This window comes from Capsicum annuum, chromosome 10, assembly GCF_002878395.1.
Source record: "Capsicum annuum cultivar UCD-10X-F1 chromosome 10, UCD10Xv1.1, whole genome shotgun sequence".
Lineage (NCBI taxonomy): Eukaryota > Viridiplantae > Streptophyta > Magnoliopsida > Solanales > Solanaceae > Capsicum > Capsicum annuum.
Genome location: NC_061120.1, coordinates 38,346,415 through 38,368,695, shown reverse-complemented (window position 1 = coordinate 38,368,695; position 22,281 = coordinate 38,346,415).

Here is a 22,281-nt window from a genome sequence, read left to right as displayed (position 1 = left end):
AACATACTATATAAATTATCCCATAAGGCAGAACCAATATCCTCACCTTAGACTATTCCCACTCATCATACCACTAGTACGACTATCTTTCAATTAGTGAGCAATAAATCTATACCTCTAACCTCCAAATCATGCATAAACCAGAAGATCTTCTCTATCTCATCAATGAAGCATTGAGGATCCTCCTCAAACTTTATACCATAAATATTAGAGGATGCAACCTCAGGAATTGGCCTACTCTAGTGGCCTCAGAAGAAGCCATAGCAGAAGTAGAACCACACTGTTATGATTTAGACATGACCAACTGAGTCAACAGGGTGATGGAGTGACGAAACTCAATATTTGTAACCTCTTTGGGAGGCAACCGAGTAAGAGTGTCACGTCGAGAGTGGGATCAGTGGGGATATGTGGTACCCTATGAGTATAGTTAGATATAGTGATCCTAGATTGGGGATGGACCCCAGAAGTTGGATGAGCTCTATCAACATTGTCCCCATTCGGGACAAAAGCTTTTGCATGAACAATAGATCTTCTTGGAGGCATGATCTGAAAGATGAGCAAATGGAAATTGGAAGAATTCAAGACCTTACACTCTATTGCTCAAAATTAAGAAAATAAGAAAGAAAAACATTCCTAAATGTCTCACAGCCTCTTTCTTATAAGTATGGCATGCTACATACCCATAAAAGAGACTATACTTGATACGACTTTGTAAGACACCTAATGACACCAAAAATAGGCTCTAATACCAACTTTGTCACAACTCGAACTAGGGACTGGACATGATGGGTATCCTAAGTACCATGTGGATTAGAGATCACCCCCTTCACCTTACCTCACAACAACCTCAAAGTTGGATAAAGCCTAAACACATAACATGATACGAGTTTAATTATGCAAGAAAATCAAAGTATAAACATAACTGAATCTAATGAGTATCGACATTAATTTCAATATAATACCAAATCAAATACCACTACCGACACTGCCTATACAAATAATAGTCTAACAAAGGCTCTAATCGAATCCAAAGAGTATCTGATCGGGACAAGCCCCCGGCTATAGCCAAAACCAAGTCTAAATAAAGTCTGAAAAATAGAATATAAAGACTATAAAATGAGGCCTTGTGATGTATCAAAGCTCACAACTTTAATGTCAGCTCACGAACCAACTCAAACACCTAATCACTACGCATGAAAGGTAGAAGAAACTTTGGTCCCCATATCGCTTGGGGATATAATGTTTGGAGACGGTAAGCAGTTGGAATGCTAGCATGTGACTTAGGGATAGAGGAATAAAATAATGCCATCATTCAAAATTAAGTCAAATCATCATATACAATCATATATATGCATATATATAGTCTTAAGATAGGGAGCAAGGCATAACATAAATTTTTAAAACCTTAACCTATACTATGTAATGTAACAATCATATAACAAAGCACCCACTGGATATATGGACCAAACTCTCCCAAACTAGAAAGGCCTCAGTGCGTGTAGCCATACGAATTGGAGAATATCCATAACTATATATGCCATTATGGGGGACTCGAGCCCCTCGGCATAATCTAGGTGACTTAAAAACCAATGTATACAATATTAGGGACTCAAACCTCCTACTCACATATCCATTCGGGGACTAATACCTCTCGGTCATATAGATATCTGCACCATCTAGCATGATTTGCAACGTTAGTCCTTTGGACTCCACTTTCATGGACCAACTATACATCCCGCTTAAAAGACGAATAAAAACAATCTTTACCCATATGAACAGCCATTAATCCAATTACTTACCAAAGGCATCCCATTGGCATCATCATAACAACCCCACTTGTAAGCGTACAACATGCCACAATTATTATTAGTCAACTTTGGGACTCGAACCCATTGTTTAAACAAAGATCTCAATTCAATTCAACATTTAAGGACTCAAACCCATTTAGTCAATCAAACCACCAAGGTTATGATTTAAATTAATTTATGGTCATCAAGACCTTCAACCATTAACCAATAATCAACATTTGTAGGTCAATGCCAAAGTTCAATATACAATTCATATGTGATAAGATTCTTCTTATTGACATTTTCACAAATAGGTTAAGGGCATACCATAGTCAAACCATTATTCAAGCCAAAAACTATCACGTTTAGGGTTAAACATGACCCATTCAATAAACCACAATCCCCATACACCCGCATGAATAAAACCATTATCAAAACATGTATAATTATAATTTCATACATGAGAAAACAATGCTGAACATTATGCATTCAAACCCTCAACCATGGATTTCAAAACCACCATTAATGAACCATAAACAATATTTAAAACACTTGATTTTTGTAAGCTTACAATGAAGGATGATTCACATTCCCAAGTTACAAAGATTCACAGAGAGATTTTGATCCTTAAGACTCTAGATGACCACCTTGAAGAAACCCTATCCCAATCTTCTAGAGAGGGTTTTAGAGAGTGTTTAGAGAGTGTTGTGATATTCTAAAGTGAAGAATAAAAGGCTAAAAGTGTTATAAGACGTGGGGTCTTAAGAGCTTGGAGTGAGAAATGTGCAAAATAACCTCAACTTAAAAGCTGTAAAAAGAACATAGGAGGATACGGTTGGACCTCTCAACTTTTATCCATAACATATAAGTGGTACTCTCACTCATAACTTGATTAGAAAGTTGGACTCCATATTTTGTCCAACGTACGACTCCTTAGCCTAATTCATACCATTACCATATGACAAATACCCTTCAAGTCGTACCCTACGCAAAAAATTAAAGGCTAGACACTGGACAACATATGGTTGGGCACTATACTTCTCGTATTATGAACATACAACTCTTATGGAGTTTTCTTGTACCTTTAACAAAACTTGGCCCGAAAGATACTAATCAATATATGACTAGGGTCCTAAACCCATATTCAGACCATACGAGTCATGGTGTAAGTTGTATGATGATCAGAAGGTTCAGGACTCAAGAAATTTAGCAAAGGCCAAAGTTTAGGGTGTTTCATAAACCCTGGTAGAGATGGGGCTGCCCCTTGGCTCACCACTAGTTGGGGTAGAGGAATGTCTAGTGCGGGGAATAGGAATACGGTCTAGTAAAGGCTCCACATCCTGATCTCTAATTAAGGCCGCATCTCTCGTCTGCCCAGATATCTAGGTCGTCCACGTACTCTAGTAGGATCCTAGTCATAGACTCGGGGTCCTGATTTTGTATAGCAGGAGCATGCATCGTAGCTATCTACAAAAGAAAGAAACCAAATGAATCTTAGAAACCAACTAGACATTTTCTCTTGTACCAATAGTACTAGTGGACCTACGCCCTAGTACCAATTTATTATGATTTGATTTCACAAGCCATGATGGCACCTACTACACCCCACCAGTATTTAAGCCAAATCATAGCCTAAAACTACAAGTAATAGGCTAACTGGTGAAACATGGAATAAATTCCATAAATGTGCAAGAAATAAATTACAAGCCATAAAACATAAGAACAATAGCATGACTAAAGAAAAATAAGAAAAGAGTAACAACATCCCACTACCTAGTAAGGTCGGTATAAGAGACACTAACACAAGAATAAGAGTAATATCAATGTCAATAAACAATAATGTTGGAATGAAAGACCATCCTAAATAAAAGATGGAGAAAAAGTCAACTCAGGTTCCAAGATCTCTCCCTATCTCAGAACTCTTACCAGCACTAACCTAGTGTCCACATTGGTTGCTTACATACTGATCTGCACCAGAAAAGGGTACAGAAGTGTAGTATGAGTACCAAATCCACTAGTATTCAGTTGGCATAATTGGCCGACTGAGATAAATCATAATATAAATACAATAAAATATGAGATAATAAGTTAAGTCAGGGAGAAAGGGAAAACCTATAATAATGCTCTAACTATCGATGGTAAAAAACAAAATAAATAATATCAAAGAGAGCACAATTAACTATAATAGTATAGTTGGTCCCCTAAATCCCTAATTGCACAAATAAAAGTAAATAATCCAATATGAGCCACCATAATCTCGGTAGATGCAATCTAGAAAAAGTAATGATGATAAGTATCCCAAATAATCAAACCTCAAAACCATAATCACAGATCTTTTGTTACCATAAACACCGTACTCTAACCAATTCCATAACCATTATAAATAACCTCTTAATGACGGACTCAAATCGGAAGTAATATCATCATAATTTACAGACTTTAAATGGTCTTAATCTAATAATTTATTGGACATAAACCGATCTTCACACTTCCTAAGTACCAGTCTCGAATAAGCCATAATATATCTAACTACTCGGCTTAAGAACATAAATAAGATAACATAACGTATAAGGCTTATTGAGTATACACAAAGCTAATGGTAATCTTGGCCTAAGGTGGACTGAAAGGGCCCATTTCTAACCCCAAAAGTCTACTCTGAGGCAATTCTAATCGAAATAAGATTGTGGTTCCACATTTTACTACAAGGTGCTACACAATACCTATTAAGTACTAGGATAACAGTTCCATCTAAGTAATGGGTAGTTAAGTCAATACCCCTAATTATGGTTTGCTAACTAGATAAATAATCTACACTTGCTAAATATACCACCAAATCCTAATTTCCAATCCTGAACTAGCATTGCATTATATTAACACTATAATTTAGCCCTATTTAAGAAAAAGGTAAGCCTAGCCGACCTGGACGCTAAAGAAATCCTGACAAAATATGTTAAATTGGCGATTTCCCCTTCTAAGAAGCCTCCACATGATGAGATATTACCAAAATAGTAGTCTACGTATTAATACAACAACAATGATACCCATATTGAATTTTTATACATCGGGTCCAAAATCAAGTGAAAATTCCATGTGGGGTCTGCTTGTGGAATCACACTTTCAAAATTATCAGCACATCCCTCTATGCTCAAAGATCATTTACCATCGAGAATGGGCAAATTCTAAGCTTAAATAGTACTGAAATTAACCCAACAAAAATCTAGCGATTTATAACTATATTGGAAAATTAATCCAATAATAAAATGGAAACTTACAGGGATTGCAATAAGGAGATAACTATTCCGAGCTCACTTACACCCCACGATCATCCAAGAACCACTCTTACAATTCCACCATCTCTAGGGCTTTAAATGCTTTTGGACTTATGAGAAATGGGAGAAAATTAGGTTAAGGGTTGAATTTAATGTCCTCCTAGGGGCCGCTTAAGTGGTCAGTACTAAAGTGGCATAGTATATCAAAAGCGATACCTAGCTAAAATGGCGTGGTATTGCTAAAGAAGTCTCCACTACAGTGACAAAAGGTTTTGTTGCGACATAATTTCTTAGGTCATAATGGCATCTACTAGAACCCAACAGTAGGTAAGCCAACCTGTAATTTGGAACCGCTAATAATGGACTACCATGAGAAAATATGGAAGAATGCAGAATAAATTTAGTAAAAGACTGAGGTGGAATCATTACAAGATATGCAAATATAATAAGACTAGAAAATGATTACCAAATGAATATACTGATACAACCCATCTCAGAATACAATATAGAGACTAGTCTAGTACATAAGAGGGAGAATATACTTCGGATGCCATGAGCTCACCCTATGTCTCCAAACTATAGCTGTTCCACATGACGTACACAACCAAGATGAGAACCCTACTATGATCTATAAGTTACAAAAGTGTAGTATGAGTACCATAGTAGGCAACTACCGACTGAGCTTCAAATATAATACAAATAGAATGACTTGTAAAAAGAAATGTAGACTACACCAAAATATCTAGCAAACTACATAATAAAGCTAATGATATAATAAGGATAAATATCCTATTCATATCCATAAAACTAACATAATAATACTAAGGAGGTATTAAGGATAAACAATCCTCTTCTGGTCATACTCAAGAACCTTGACACTATACTGTATATCACTAGCCAATATACGAATAAAAAGCAAAAGGAGGATATATAGTAGTATACAAGGCCTAGGAATGAATATACAACATAAAAAAATAAAAGAAGGAAGGATATACAGTAATACCATAGCTACACATGAATAGATATACATATATATACAAGGTTAACTCAAGGTACAATGTAAGTCATCACACTAGCATCTTTAAGCCTCCCAATCATAGTAGGGACAAGTTCTAAAATAATATGGGTCTCTAATCCATACGTCTAAAGATGATATAATCAAAATAATAAAGAAACTAGAATTAAAGGAACCAGAATATCAAGGTCTAAAGCCATAATGCCTAACCAAGGGATAATCATGCATAAAAAATATAATCGTAAGATAAAAAAATTAGAATCATACCTCAAATCTCAATACTTTTCCAATAATCATCCTGTCACGTACTAACAATAATAATAACACAAATAATATAAATTAACCATCTAGTTCGAACAATCAATACCTAATCGGGCCTTTTATAAACCGCCGCCGCCATAGGCCCAAAAGGTTTAATCAACAATGAGAAAACAATGCTCAAATACCATACGTATCCACCGCATAAGGATGATAGATATAAGTACAAAATATTATAATCCATAAGTCATACTCATCACCTATACCTACGCAACCCCATAAGGATGATAGATATAGGCGTGTACTAGTGATGGGCAATGCACATGCAAAAATTAATGTCAAGTAAGTCCATAATACCATAACAAATTCAATTGCCATAAATTAACCCAGTGTATCCACCTACTCCAGCTCGACAACTCACAGAGGCAGGACCTACGACAACCTTTCTTCTCCTAGCATGACATCACATGGACGAAGGAGTCCCTAGGGGGTTTGAGAGTACTTGTATACACTGACTTAGTCCCGACCTAGGATTACCTAACCTCAACAATAATATCATCAATTACCAGACTTGAACCAAAACTCATGCCATTAATACAATCATCAATCCACCCTATCCAATACCATATATATATATAAATGTATATATATAAAATGCATAAGCTAGAACCATGGATAAAAGGCTATAAGTCTGTAAATCTATTGCATAGGGTAAATTCTAAGACTAAATCATCATAAAAATGTAGAAAGGGTCAAAATCTCTCTCGACCGTGGTAAATAGTAGTAGGAAAATTGTGGACTAGAATCTATCTCAGACAAATCTCTAAAACATATTTTTTTTGGCTCAAAGGCTCATAAGTCATTCATCAAGATAGTACGATTTCAGTTATGAAGAAATCTATTTTAAAATGAAAAGTAGGAATAAATCCCTTTTGAGGAAAAGAGTAATAACACCATATTTTAGTTGGAATCATACCATTTACCATCTATGTAATCGTGATTGTATCGAATCTATGCATGCCATCACCACTATTAAAATAATATGATTATAAGCATTAATATGTTTATAAACTAAGACCATTTTCTTTATGCGGATAAAATACATCCCAGAATCTAACCAATATCATAATTATGGCCTTGGGCCCAATATATAAAACAGACATAACCATAGTATCATTATGGTCTTAGGCCCAATATTATATCCAAAATAACCATAACATCATTATTCATACCATTACAATCTGTTAGGTAACGTAGACACCTTATACTAGAGGTTCATTAGTCTCATCTATGTATAATAGGCTATCATACAAATATAAGTCTACAAAGCTAACAAAAGTCTTGGCCTATAGTGGCCTGGATGGGCCCATTTCTAATCCCTGAAATCCATTTTTGATAAGCTTCAATCCCAGGCTAGGATAAGGTATCTACATCCACTTCTACATGATAAATAAGCCATGATTAGCCCTAAAAAAGTAATTGCACCTAGAACATGAACAACTAAGTCAAATTCACCTAGGTTATAGTTTTAAGATAACTTTAGCTATCCAAATAAGACTAATCATACCAATCACGCTTTCAATACATAAATCTAATACACATATCTAGCATAATATCACAATTATATTATAAATTAGCTCTATTTATAAATAAGGTAATAGAATTATAGAAATATAATAAGTATTTCAACTTAAGGGTTAAATACCCTTCTAGGATCCTAACTCACAATTTAGGCTAAGTCACGGTATTATACCCATAATCACTTCCTAACACCCCTATATAACATGCAAAATATATAAACACCATCTGAAGAAGAAGAGTAGACAGAAGCCTACCTCAAATTCAAATAACAATCCTTGGATCATCCATAAATTATACAGCTTCACTCCACAGTCCCGAAACACTATCACACTATTAAAATAGTAATCTACATATTTTTTTTGTTAATAGTATTTCCATTTCACCAAAAATTGTCATTACAAAGCTCATGAATGATGACCTTTCATTTTACTAATAAATCTAACTTCTATACAAATCAACTAAAGAAAATTCTATAGCCTAAGGGTATTGCTATAGCATTTGTATTGCTCCATGCCATGTTCTGATCTTCCTGCCCTTTATGTGTATGTGTTATGCTAGCCCCTTGCATAATCTATTCGAACAGGTGATACTTTTTTAGAATCTGATGTTATTCCTTTGATGCCAAATCAAGGACACCATCATGCCAAAAACACAGTTGATGATTTGCTAGTGTCCTGTCTTCCTTCTTGGTCCTTTACACAACCATTGTACTTTTTTTTCCATGTACCAATACTTTGTTGACACATATTAGCATCCAAAGAATAAGTGCTCAAACACTTCATCATCTCCACAAAACACACAAGTTTTAGGTACTTGGATGCCCATCTTTATTAACCTATCCACAGTAGCTAGTCTTTCATAGGATGCTAACTAAAGTATAAATTTGTACTTGGGATATAGTTGATGCTAAAGTATCATATTCTTCTAGGGAACTCTTGGGTATTGTGGCCTCATTTGCTTATACATTTTCTTAATGATAAAAGCATCAAAGTTTTGGAGTTGTTGTAGTCTACTTATGAGATCACCTTGAATTATTTGTAATCTAAGAACAAGCTCCCTAGTAGACAAAATCTTCCTAACTTACCTAGGCTTTATTCTTGGGTATAATGAGGGAGTCGAGTCCTCTAGTCTTGATGTACACCCTGTGTATCCATTTTATCCATATTGAATCTTCTTCATTGCTATGACCCATAAGTGTTTAGTAACTACAGTTTTGTTCCATAGTTCCAGGTCTATGATGTTAAGGCCACCTGTAGCCTCAGGTAGACACACCTTGTCCCAAGTAATAAGTGATTTTTGGACACCGCTACTGCTCCGGTCCAGATGAATGATCTACAGAGTGAATTGATCATCTTCATTACCTTCTTAGGGAGCATAAAGATCTATGCCCAGTATGATTAAACACCAAATAATACTGATTTTATCAATTGGACTTAACCTACATAAGACAATAATTTGGATGTTCAACAATTGATTCTAGCTGTTATTTTCTCCACTAAAGGCCAACATTGACCTATAGATAACTTCTTAGCTGCAAGGGGAACCCCTAAGTATTTGAAAGGGCGAGTACTTTCATTAAACCTTAGATGTTGTATCGTCTCATCCTTTACTCTCTCAGACACCCTTGTTGTAATATATAGAACCTTTCTCTGTATTATATTATAGGCCTGATGCTTCTAAAAACTTTAAAAATGCTGCATATAGTAGCTTTACAAACTTCATATCAGCCCTACAAAACATGAGGAATTATCAGCAAAACACACATGAATAACTCTCTGTTGTTTCTACCTTAGGTGGAATTGGAAGTCCTTGTTTAGTTCCAAGTGATTAAATTCTATTCCATAGCTATAAAAATGAAGTAAGGGGGAATTGTATCTCCTTTCTTAATTCCCCTTTTTCCCTTTAAAAGGTTTTGTTAAGCCACTATTTAGTGAAAGGGAATATGTGACTGTGGTAATGTATTCTATGATCCACACAGTAAACTTGTGAGGAAATTCCAGGTTCAGTAATATACTTCTTAGGAAGTCCCAATATAGTGTGTCATATGCTTTCCTTAGATCCACATTCAGCATACACCTTGCACTCATCTCTTTTCTTGTATACCCTTTAAACAATTTATGGGTAAAAAGAATTTTATCTGTAATGCACCTTCCTGTGATGAAAGCAGATTTTGAGCCATCAACTAGGTCCCAAATAACTAACTTCAGCCTTTCTATTAGTATTTTGGTCATAGTTTTATACAAGGTTGTGCAACAAGCAGTGGGTTTGAAGTGTTTTATCTGTGCAGGCCCTTATATCTTTGGTATCAAGGTTACAACTATGCTATTCCAACCTTTTAGCATTTTCCCAGTTCTAAAGAAATTCCGTACTGCCTCATATATATCTTCTTTAACTACATCCCATTGTTGAGTAAAGAATTCAATTGGGAAGCCATCCACTCCGGGTGCTCTATCCTACGGCATGCTTATAGCTTCCAGTATTTCTGCCCTTGTGACTTCCTTTATAAGTTGTGTTTGATGATCATGGTTTAAGAAATTACTTTTCTTAATTATCTTAGAATCAGTACATTTGTGTATAGAGCCTGCTTCACCCATCAGACTGGTGAAGAAGTCAGTGAATTCCCTCTGAACAAATATTAGATTAGTAAGCTTAGTATTAATACTTGTGTTTATTGAGTTTATTGTATTATGGATAATTCTCATTTTTATTTGGGCATGGAAGTATCTGGAGTTAGCATCTCCACACTGTACCCACTAAGTTCTAGATTTTTATCTCAAAACTTGTTCCTCCACTGCAGTCCATTTCTCTATCTCTATCAATATTTGTTTTTCCTATGACATAAGCTGCTAATTTAAAGGTTGGGCATCCAACCTTGTTTGTATTGTTTCCATCTCTACTCTAGCTTATTGCAGTCTCTGTTGGTAAGTTTCCATATAAGTGTTTATCCCCTTCAGTTCAATCTTTAGTCTCTTCATCTTTTGCCATACCTTGTACATCCTATTCCCCTCTACTGGTTGCTCCCAAGCTTTCTTTACCAGGACTCTAAATTTTGGTTATTGCATGACACTACTAAACATTTTGAATGGCTTAGGATGTAGGCTGTGTTGCTGAGTGCTCATGTTTATCTGAATGAGTATTGGGGCATGATCAGATACACCTAGATTAAGATATTCAGCCTCAATATGACCATAATGATATATCCAATCAAAATTGCCCAGTGCCCAGTCAATTTTTATATATACCACACTATCATCTTGGTGCTTGTTTCACCAAGTATACTGACCACCTATACTCCTCAATGGAGTGAATTATCGTTTGTCTATCAATTCCCTGAATCCTTGTACTTCAGCCACTGTCACTGGTGCCCCCAACCTATCATCAACTGTTAACACATTGTTGAAGTCACCACTTATGAGCCAACAAGATTGTATCTGTGAACCCACCTATTCTAACCTACTCCATAAACTCCGCCTCTTGTTTTGTTTATTCCATGCATACACTACTGTGTAGAAGATAGCTACTTGTTGCTGGTTGTCTTCCACCTTACAATAGATGAATTGACTGTCCACAGCCAAAACTTGGATTATAATATATGATTTCCATAGAAACCACACTCTCCCATTTGGTTCTTTAACTGTATAATTACATCAATGCTTCCAATCGCCAGCTATTTTTGGTAGGACTCTTTTTGCATTCTATTTTTTTACCTTAGTTTCTACATACCCTATTCTATCAATTTTATTCTTCTTCAGAAAGAGTATCAACTTTTTCTATTTAAAGAGCTTGTTTGGCCCTCTTATATTCTAGGTGAATATTCTCATGTGGGGTTATATCTACTAGGTTCTCCCACCTATCTAATAGTACCTGGGGGTGGTCCATCCAATGGAGCATATCTATTAGAGAGAGGTAAACAAGGATACTCACTCTTTGTTGGCTCAGCATGTCCTATAACCTTTGTATTGATATATTAAGAGTTGGGTCAAATATTGGGTCAAGAATGGGCCTGCAGGACCCGCAAATGGAATCCAAAATTAAATCCGTCTCGAGGTCCCTCAAAGGTCAATGAATGGGTGCTCAAAAGTTGAGTACAAATAAAGCACAAATTGGGTCACAAATCAACTAGTAAAATTTATAAATTCAATCCTAATTTCACAGAATTTTACCAAGAATTAGGATGGAAATCAAAGAAAAAATTAATAGTAAATGACCAAGATGAGTTAGGTTAGCTTACCTTAACCTATGTAGGTTAGCTTACCTTAACCTATGTGGATGATTTCGTACTTTTCTCTCTCTTTGAACACTCAATTTTGTGTTATAATAGTAGAAGAAGTGATAGAAAATTGGGTGGGGAAGAGGGTATTTAAAGGCTACCTGTACCGCTAAAGCGGACACCTAGGAGCTAAAACACCTACTGCTAAAGCGACAACACGACCACTAAAGTTGTTTGCCGATAGGAGAGGGTACCACTAAAGTGGCGCTAATGGCAATAAAGCGGGCACAATTTCATGGCTATTGGGCGCTAAAGCACACCACCGGAAAGGGCTAGGGCCACTAAAGCGCTGAGCACTAAAGTGACCCAGTAGGTGCTTAAGCGGTCCTATCAGGTGCCATACATCGGGTACTCTTTCGGAACCCCATACGCGCAAAAAAAATATGCTACCATACAAAATTCAACATTTCAAACTAAATGAAACCATAAAAACTTTTAGTTGAGGTCTCTTCAACTAAATATGGGGCTTACTCCTATAGTTTCATTTATCATATATTTCACCCAATAGCCCAAAATGAGTTTGGAACCCTCGGGCCTGAACCAAGGGTCTCTTTAGCCTTAATTCAACATTTAGGAGCTGATAGTGCTGCCGGAATTCTCATTCGAGGTTGTCTACTAGAAGTTTTAGTTCAAGACCAAATCCTAAATAACAAAAGCTCTAAAATAAGGAAATAAGACTAAAATTCAAACAAACTATCTGATTACTGAATCGATAGTTCAAATGACTCATAAATGAACTGTAGCTGCTATAGGAAGGCTCAAAATTCCAAAAATGCATATAAATCAAGGGAATGACCTAGAGGGTCATTACAATATCCACTACTAAAAGGACTTTCATCCATGATAGTCAATGGATAGAGAGATCACAAAAGTTTGAAGGAATTAGGTACTATGTCTGCACACTCTGAGCACGACTCCCTAGATAACCTCCACAAAGAGAAAACACTTCCAAGGGGTTTTACCACATGTATCTCTTTTTCAACCAACTTCGTTTCTTCCCTTCTCAAACAACCAAGTCTCAACCTTAACAACCAACTAGACCTCGACTAAACTAAGGAAGGTTGATACACCCAAATTTAAACCATAACACACTACTACCACACCAATACAAGCATATTCTAATGAAAACTCATCCAAGTCAAAGGCAAACCAAGTCATGAGTCCTGCAACTATTTCCAAACCTAAATATGACCTTCTTTTAGCTTCCCAACCTGCTATCCACTCTAACCTAAGAAAAAAGTCACTCGATCCTGTCCACAAATTCCATCACACAAAATTTGAAGAACAAATGATGATCCACTAAATATTCATAAGTGGCAAGCCTAAGAATAAGCCCATAATGTGTTACTTAGGCACACAGATGTGATAACCATGGTCTGTAATCTATGTCGATGCTACAATTGGTCTGAATTGACCATCAAATCTAGAAACCAGGAGTCCAATCCAAAATTACTCACTGCTGAATGATTCTCTCTAGGATATCCCATCGATCGAGAATGAAGACATGATGAATCCAACTCAAGCATATTACTCCCGCTGAGAAAATCATCCAAAATCTTAGCAAAAGATGAAACTTGAAGTCAAAGCTGAAGGAGCCAATACCATGCCAATCGAAATTTCAGCCAAACACCTATCAATTATAATCCACCTAAACTTAAAGAAGATTAGATTGGTAACCATGGAGTAGGCTTAACCAACCTATAGATGAAACCCCAACTAAGACAAACCTAAAAATGAAGGCTGCACCTAAGCACTATAACTCCAAACTAAATTATCGATACCAAGGCTCTACCACTCAATCTCAACTACCCAAACCAAATATGAAGATAGGTAAGCATTAACACTCCAAATCTATCATAACCTCTAAATTGCCACCACTGAGCAAACTATATACTAAGGAAAAATACTCAAATTAACCTTACTATCTAAATCTGACATATCCCTACTAAATTATGCTGAGACAAAATCAAAACATACTTAAAGAAAAAATTCACAATAGAGGATAAATCACAAGATGAAAACACAAATAACAAACTCTATATCCACTAGAGGGCACAAAATATAGCTGCAAAACAATAATCACAAGGGAGGATGAATCGCTGACTGAATAAACAAACAACCAAATATATATCTACTAGAGGGAACAAAATACCAAAGAATACTTCAGAACTCACTAAGGCTACAAACCATACTCGAGATAACCAAAGCTTAAGCAACTTTGAGAAATACAAATTTAGGTAGGAATTGTTAAATCAAATTCTCCATCTCAGCAAAGAATACCCGTAGGCACATAACACCAAAGAGAAGCACCCTATAAGTCTTATTAGGCCAAATAAATTCCAAAATGAGGATTTGTTGAATTCCCCAAGAAGGACAACCTTAACTCAATCAACCTATGAATCACATCATCGAGAAAGAAGTTACTAATATTAACACTAATTCCAAGGTCAAGAACACTATCAAAAAATAAACCAAGCAACTCAAGATAAAGAGTTTCCAATCTTCCAACTTAAGAAACAATCATAGGAAAGATCATTTGTCTCCAACTCTCTAACTCCACTTAGACAAGAACTATATCACGGCAAGAATGAAGTATCCAATTCCACACCAATACCAAGAGCAAATCACCACCAGGAGACTAACCCAACAAACTAGAAAGACAAATTTAAGACTTCTCAACATCAACATCAAGACCACTATTGGGTAATGAACTAGCCAAATTAGAAGAACGAACCCTAAACTGGTCAACCTCATAAATCAATGCAATTTAGGATGAATTAATGAGAGGACATCAATTCAAATCCTAGAACTTTGAATTGAGAGTGATATTGAGAGAGATCAAGAATTCTCACTATTTCTTAGATTCACGGACCCAATTCAATTTAGTGGGATCCTTCATTTATATTTTTCCCCCCAATAATGTTTTCTAAAACTCCTTGACCCTCAAATTTGGAGTATTCTATTTTTATACAATTCATAGGGTTGGCTACATAGAGAGGGATAGCTAAACCAAAAATCTTTACAACCCAGGAGGAAAGTTCAAAAATCCTAAACTCAAGAATGGACAATATAACAAAATTTCTAACTCTAAAGACATACTAGAACCTCAAAAGGTTAGCTTACCTTTAATACCATAATACACTCAACAACCAGTCTAACATACTCTAACAGAAGAGGAAAACAACAGACCTTACCTCACTATAAGAAAGAAAACATCAAACCAAGCTAGCTGCCCAAGCCAATGAAAAAGAACCCCAAGGAATAGAATTCTGACTAGATACTAATAGTCTAGATATGTACCAAGAAAGGATCAATTACCATCACATAATGAAAATAGTGGAAATAATAATTTAAACATTAGTATAAGAGGCTAGTGTTACCCAAAAATGAAATCAACAATAAGTGACCCTATAAGGCCATAAAAAGGCCAATATGACAAGGTAAATGGGACTCAAACCCAAATGCTACACCTATAATGGAAAAATATCAATACTGATCCACTCCATCCTCTACTAAAAGAAATAATCTAAAACGGTATCCATATAATCATGAATTTGATATCTAGTTACATAATAAACAATATAAACTAACCAAGGCATACAATCATCGATGTGTATGAGAACCCTAATACACTCACATAAAAAGGGTAAGGATAGGAAATATAAGTGCACCTATTAATACGCCCAAATTACACCTTCCTTATGAGAGAGTAAGACGTTGTTGTCAAACATATAACCCGACTAGGTTGGGGTCGAATCCCATAGGGAATACTGTGTTTACTAAGTATTATGGTTGATACTAGACTGTTTGTCAAAATATTAAAATGGGTTTGGATTTGTAAATTGTATCTCTCTATTTCTAACCGAAAGTGTTCTAGTCAGTGATTCTTATTGCAAATAATAATTTAATAAGAGCAGACAAACTAGAGTTATGGTTACCAAGATATTCAAGTAGCTAGGGTTGTAAATTATTTTGAATTTCTAATTAATCACTTCAATTGCAAGAATTATTGAATCCTATAATTTACCCATTTGTCTCTCATTTTCAATGTGTAGATTATCTTTCAATTCTCTTAAACTTAACGGATGCATTAATTTATTCAACTATTCTCTCATGTGGGTTGATCCTATTAAGGCATCAACCCTTAACCCAAAGGTTAAATCCCTTAGGTTCCATGTACACCTCTTCTTTCCCTGACAAACACTTTTCTATTCGAACAAGTGATATTCTTGGGCTCACCCTTCAAGTTTGCAACCAAGAAAGTTCATTATTATGAAGAAGGGTTTATACAACTTCAGTTAACTATGGAAATTAAATGTTTTCATAACCCTAATAAGCTATTCACATTAAGGCTCTCTTAACCCTAGTTATGGGAGCTTAGCCACACATCTCAATAGAAGAAGAAGAAGAAGAAGTCATTATGTTTCTTATAAATAAATTCAGGAATTACTTATAAAAATCACAAGAGTAATTCTTGAATCTTCAGAAGATAATAAGTATAAAAATGATTAGATCCTCCATTCTAAGTTAAATATTAGAGAATACTACATCACAATGAGTTTCAAAGATGGAAATATGAGAAAAGATACCTAAATAAAACCTAAACTGGGTATATATAGGTTCCCAGGTACAGAGGATTCAAAATTCAAACTCAGAAAAGCCGCGTCCAAGTTGACGGTCAGGCTGATGACCCATCGAAAGCCTGACGGTCTGTTGCGTAAACCATCACTGATGGTCCCAAAATATCATGTCCTGTTAAGGGTTGATAGTCATATTGGCAAGCCATCGCTGGCATGGCAGTCCATCGCATAGGCTGTCACTAGATCCTCCAAAATGTCATATTTTTTAATCCTAATGGCCAAGTTGGCGGTTCGTCAGATGGTTGGCGGTATTCCACTTGGACCATCACAGAGACCACTTATTTGCTCCCTTCTGTTTTACTTTGACGACCATGTTGGCGGTCTGTTGCATGGCTGATAGTCCGCCAGTTTGACCGTCAGTGGCCTTTTTCTGCTATTTTTCCAAGACTTTCCTTTGTTTAACTCCTTAACCTAAAAACACTAAAATCCAGTTTTAAATACAATATCAGTTACTTGAAAACATATGATCATCCTTTGAAAAAGATGTATAATATTCCGTCAAAAGCCAAAACATGAACACCCTCAACTTAAGACAATTGTTTGTCCTCAAGCAACTTAGAACCAAATAGCATCCAAGAACAATATAATGATAGGCAATCAACCACTAAACTAGATTTCACACAACTATTCACTTGCCATTTTTATCACAGGAGCTCAACTCATCAGGATCTATAACCAACATTGTTTATAATTTAGCACATACACACAAACATAGATACAATATCCCACAGAGATCAGTAAAACTAAGTATAACTCAAGTTGCCCTCACAGTTAATGAAATCCACCACTCATTATATTTTGTGGACAAAATTAAGACTCTCACACTCATTAAAGAAGTTACAAACATAGAATACAAACCCATAGGCTTGCCCTTATCATTTAATGCTCTATTATGGTTGATTCATAAAGATTAAGTAGGTCTTTTTCAAGCTTATAATGAGTCTCCGGGGTTAGGTTAGGACAAATTTTGGGAAAAAAGACTCAACATTCAAACCTATCTCTCTTTTCCCTTAAATTCTACTCACCAAGGCTACTACTTTACCAGCTCACTTATAATTCTATCATTCCTTCACACTTTGCCCCTTTTTTCGCAGCATCAGCCACCCTTAACTTATGCTGATGCAGTCAGTAGAGGAGCATAATATCTTAGATAGATCAGGGACAAATTTTGCCTTTTAACTCTAAATCACCTTTTTGTTAAACTGCTAACATCTTGACGGTAGCCACCCTTAACTTAGGTGTTTTGCCTAAGTTAAGGTGCAAATGTCCAATGTTAGACCTGGCCAAAGTTTAATATCAACAACCTAAAGAGAGTTAATTTAGAGTTATTAGGAATAAAGAGAAACTAAAATAAGCTTAAAAAGCATTCAAAAATGGTAAAATCTTTTTGGTGGGTCAATTATTTAGGCTAAGTGGACCGAAAGTAAAATGAGGCCTGTTATCCTATCCTGTTGCATCAGCCCCAAAACAACATCAATAAACCGAGCAAGTTCTAGGTATTACACTCTGCAAGAACTAACACAAATACTTGTACACAGGCAATTGAGTCAAACTCATTCTACTACTCTTAGGATTTCCATCACATGATCATTTATATTTTACATATTAATGTCAATATAGAATCACCAAAGGTTATTCAACATATGCTAACTGATTAGAGGAAATAGTCGTACAAATATGTTCATAGTCTTATGCCATAGTCATAGTCATCCATATATACAAAAAGATGCTAAAGGAAAAGACACTTTCATAAATAGATAACATTAACAATGGATATTTATATCACAACTACTTAGGAAAAGAAAATGAGATCCTAGATATGCTGGTTCTACTAGATAGCACACGGGAGAAAAAGAACACAGGCAACAAAAACCCCCGTGGTACAAGTACACCTACCCCCATATAAAATAAATGCATTGTCCTCAATGCATATAAAGATAGTACAGATGAGTGAAATACTTGTAAAACCTCTAATTCAGATGAGGCACAATGAAATATGGTGAGGCTCCAGTGGCCTCACCTATAGAACCATTAACCCCTATGGTGGTAGGGATACTCACAATCTCTTCCTTCGGAATCGGAGGTATCACATCTCGAGCTGGCTCAGAACTGGGCCCCCTTGTGGGGAAGAACTGCTAGAAACTCCTGTAGCTTCATCTTCTTCCTTCTTCTTCTTTTTCTCTTCATATCTCTTTGATATTTTTGTAGCTTTTCTCATATCATAATCTTCTTTCTCTTCCAGTGTCATTGCTTCTCCCTTTCTTCTTCTGGTAGCTATTCTATCCGTACTTTTACCTGCACTTTCATCTACCTTCTTGCCTTTATCTCCTTATCAAGTCAAAAATACCTTCATCTTTATTGCTTATCACTAAAGGTGGGTCAAAGATAGGCTACTATGGTTTCTTACACTTCAAATCTGCTATATCTGCCTGTGCTTGTTTGAATTTTTCCATGAACTTAGAAAGATCTGGAATGGACATCGCATTCAGCCTTTTGTTGATTGTCTCTTCCATATGGTCCATCCTAATTTGAATGTTTTGAAATGGATAGATTGCCTCAGCCATAATTTGATCAACAAAAGGCTTGAATTGCGAAGCCCATGTGTCAACTGCTTTGTGAACTTCTTTTGCAGCTTAACTGACTTGGCAAAATTTTCCTGCATCGACCTGTACTCCAAATAATCTATCCCACCCATTGGTGGCATAAACTTTAATCTAATAGATGTACTAGGAGGCACATAGTCAGGTGGCACATAAGTAGTGATAGGCAAGGGTATACCTGAGGAAATTTCAGAAGTATCAGGGGATGACGCTGACTGTGTCTGGTAGGATGGAGGTTTGGTAACTCGCATCTCAAAATTTGAGTCACCTTTTGATTTCTCAAAGTCTTCCCTATGTGTAGCCTAAATTCCATTATAAACTTCTCGAATCAGAGGCATATTAGCCTGCCTACATAGCTCTGTGATTAGACACGGGAATGGTAGTTCACTTGGCACTTTGTGTGCCCTCATAAACATTTCATAAGCAATGATTTGGCCGAAATTAAAATTTATCCCCATAATCAAATTAGCCACCAGCATAGCCCTGTGACTATCCAAATTGGCATTACCTCCTGTTGGCATCAACCTTAATCGAATAATGGCCCACTAGAACTTAGCTCAGAAGCTAAGGGAGGACTTAGCAATTTACTCTCGTAGGTTGGTTGCCAAGTCGAGGTTTCCATCATCAGTCAATAGCCCAGACAACAATAGCCTTTGAGTTAATACTAAAGTCAGACGATACTCAAGATCAGGAATCATAAACGGTGCCGCATAGTTGGGTCCAAACAATATCTTGTTAATTGTTTGAGCTAATATATCAATGTTAACTCCTCTCACCGAGACTGATTCTCTTTTTGAAAAGTCTGAGATCTTCTTGCCTTTGGGACAATCTTTCTCTATTAGTGCCAAATAGTTGGTGAAAAACTCCCTTACCATATTCGATTGATAAAAACTAAAAGGATTGCACATCCATGCGAAACTCATACTCTTTGAACCTCCACTTCAGTTTTGGATATCCGTGCAACTTACTCATCATTATTTAGCACTCTTTAAAGATTAGCCTTTTGACTTGCCTACTCACCATCGGTTCCAGTCCATCAAGGAATTTTTTATTTGATCCCTCAATTTACCACCTAAGTACCTCCTTTATTTGAGGGTTTGTGCTTTTAACCACAGTTTTCTCTTTAGTTTTTGTCTCAACATGGCCAATTTCTGCCTCAATAGGGTTGGGGTTAGATATATTGACCCCTTCCTCGCCTGGGCTTGAACTGGTACTACTACTACTGCTCTCACTCTCTTCGTCAGACTGGGAGAGTATGGGGATTGCCCTGTCTCATTATCGAGTATTGAAGAAAGGTGCCTCTTCACTCCTATCCTACTTGCCTCTTCCTCGTACTTTACCACCACCTCTAGTTAAAGGGAGATTTCTTGCCATATTGACTGGGTAAAAAATAAAGAATTAATTTTAAAATTCAAAACAGATCAAAAACAATGAAAAATAAGGCTTAACGAAAGGTCTGATGGTCCGTCAAGACAACGAAAGTCCGCCAGACTAATCGTCAGGCCTTAACCAGTGAGTATTGTATCTCAGAGACTTGCGATGGTTGACCAATCGGTCCATCAGGTTACTGAAGGTCCGCCAAGTCGATCATTGAATCTTATCCAGTGAACATCAACTTTGGCATCTTTGTGATGGCCTACCTGATGGTCTGTCGCAGGTCCGATGGTCTATCAAGGTGACCGACCGTCAACAACCCTTTTTTGTTTCAAACTTCACTTCAATATTTTGTCGAACACCTGATGTACAATCTTATTTTTGTAACATACCAATTTGCATGAACTTAGTGGTTAATCACCACTTTTTCTCACTTTCAGTATATGGGTTACTCAGACTTCACCCAGAACAATGCACAGTAGAGTTTGAATTTGAAATTATAATCCAAATAAAGCAAAAACAAGAGAGAATTTTCTTTAACAACCACAAACTTACTTTATCCAAGTTAGCAGTTCAAAGAAGATAAATAAAGTTGTAATCATACATTGATGGTTCAGGAACTTCACTCTTCTCGCTTGCAAATTTAGAAGTAAAACAAACTTAAAGCCTTTTCAGTAATTGATAACTTTTGATATATTAAGAAGAAGAGAGGGGGGAGGTATTGTTTAAATAGGTGAGAAAAGGAAGAGAGAGAGTCCTAAAAGGGAATAATTGACCCTAAATACTTTGAATACAGAGGAAATTGAACAGTTTTAGGACTTGAACAGTTAGCAATATATATAACCACCTCTTCTTATCGGTTTTAAAAAATATGGGTCAGATATAGGCAATTTAAATAAGCCTTAAAATTAACCCAACACGACTCGTAACTAGAGTTAAGTTGACGGTTGACCTGATGGTTTGTCGGGTGTTCAATGATCCGCCAGGTTAACCGTCATGGATTACCAGAAACATGTAAATCATGCCTTGGTGTGAAGGCTGATGCGATGGTTCATCAGTGATGCAAGAGTCCATCGACCTATTTGTCACTTTATTCCAGTACCTTGGAGTTTCAACTTTTGGTTGATAAAGGGACTGACGGTCCGTCAGACCAGTGACGGTCCGCCATCTTGACCGTTAAGCCTCATCCAAAATGTCCATTTTTTATCATGGCTTTGATAGTTATAGTAATGGTCCGTTGAGTCCTTGACGGTCCGTTAGTCTTTTCGTTGCCTCTTTCCGTTCCACTAGCACCTGATTTATTATCGTGGCATGACTTGGTTACTTCGACTACTCAGACTTCATCGAGATACACAGTGGACACAAGGTTTACATCATCAGTTGGACCAACATAGGTCTTGACTCTTTGCCCATTGACCTTGAACATAATTTCTTCTTTACCTTCAAGTTCTACCACTCCAGATGGAAAAACTTGAATTACCATGAAT